Source organism: Aplysia californica, unplaced genomic scaffold (genome assembly GCF_000002075.1).
Source record: "Aplysia californica isolate F4 #8 unplaced genomic scaffold, AplCal3.0 scaffold00002, whole genome shotgun sequence".
In the NCBI taxonomy this organism is placed as follows: Eukaryota; Metazoa; Mollusca; class Gastropoda; order Aplysiida; family Aplysiidae; genus Aplysia; species Aplysia californica.
Genome location: NW_004797272.1, coordinates 1,258,712 through 1,260,319, shown reverse-complemented (window position 1 = coordinate 1,260,319; position 1,608 = coordinate 1,258,712). Strand labels below are relative to the sequence as shown.

The following is a 1,608-nucleotide window of genomic DNA, read 5'->3' as shown; positions in this document are numbered from 1 at the left end:
CTCTCTCTCTCTTTCTCTCCCTCCCTCTTTCACTTACCATGGTTTACAACGCACGTTATAAAGGGAGAAATCCCCCAAAGCACAAAGAATATCGGACTAATTAACCAAGTATCAATAACTTCTAGCCTTCCGCCGCATAAACATCAACAAAAACCTAAAGATAACGACAAGATAGATGGTCTGGTGAGTATCTAATAAGCGCACGAAATATTCATTCTGACGCCTTTGGGCGAAAAGGCTCCAAACGAGGTCCTGTCAGCTCTACTTAGGAAATTGGGCGCGGCAGGGATTAGACGCCACAAACAAGACTGTGGCATATATTGGGATTGATTTTTTTTCCGTTCATAAAGGCAAAACAATTAATCCGGGTTAATAACTTAGAATAAAACTCACGAGACTGGGATATAAAACATTTGGAGGGTGCACACAAACTCAAGAAGATGCATTCAAAATATATATCTACCCAGAGAGAGAGAGAGAGAGAGAGAGAGAGAGAGAGAGAGTGTGTGTGTGTGTGTGTGTGTGTGTGTGTGTGTGTGTGTGTGTGTGTGTGTGTGAGTGTGTGTGTGTGCGCGCGCGCGTGCGTGTGTGTGTGTAAGGGAAAACAAGAAGAAAGACAGAAATACAATCTCACAATCTACGGAAGACAATTCCTCTTTTGTACAGAATCAATTTAATCATCTACGTTTTTAGCATCACAAACGTTCCCATTATTTCGCTATTTAAAATAAATTATTTCCATAAAATATATGCAACACGTACAGAACTGAGTGGAAATGAATTGAACGATCGAAGCAATAAATAGTTTGATAAATAAATTATAAGTTGGATTGGCTAGGGTTTGGTTTATGACCTTACATTGAACATTCCCCACCATTTCCACAGCAGCGGCTCTCGTGGTCTACAGGTTAAGGTGTTTGCCTCTCATTCAATAGGTCCCGAGTTCGAACCCGGATAGCGACGGAATATTTTGTCCTTTAAATTTTTCTCCTTTCACATCCTTTCCTGCTTTATAACAATGATCTGACGTCTGCTTTTGCTTTCGTCTCCACTTTCTGCCACCACTCCCTCACCTCTTTTGCCCCCTCCTCTGGGTTCCTGACTCTTTCTGCAGCCTTTCTAATGCTACTCCTTGGCTCCTTCTTACTGCTGTCTTTCAGCCACACCCCTGAATCTTACGGTAGGAAAGATTTAAACCTAGCCTTCTCGGATAAGGGAAAACAAATCTCGGGAGGTCCTGTGTGCAAGTTGCGTACGTTAAAGACCCATTGGTGGTCCAAAATCGATAAGAGTAGGCTTCGGCCGGGCAAAATTCAAAATGTCCTACCAACTTAAACTGTTTAATGTGTCCTGTGGGCTCATAATATGGCCATATGCAGTAGCGAGCGCTGTAAGTAAAACAAAAAAAAATTCCCACTGCATTTTGAAAAACGACAAGTTTTCATATATAAAGGAAAGAAAGAAAGAATTTTAAAAAACAACAACGGAAAATCCATTTCACACTGAAAGTGAATCTGAAGACTTGAGCCTTGTTTCAAAGTAGACTGAGACAATGAAAACAACAAAAGAATACACACTTCTAAAAAAGTTTAGCAAACGTTCTTGAAG

At 40.8% G+C, this 1,608-nt stretch overlaps 1 protein-coding gene across 1 annotated transcript in view; it reads right to left on the bottom strand.

Annotated features, from left to right (window-relative positions):
* Positions 1-1,608, bottom strand: part of LOC101853201 (polypeptide N-acetylgalactosaminyltransferase 5) — a gene marked incomplete in the record, with an annotated part of 130,496 nt that overhangs the window by 8,896 nt on the left and 119,992 nt on the right.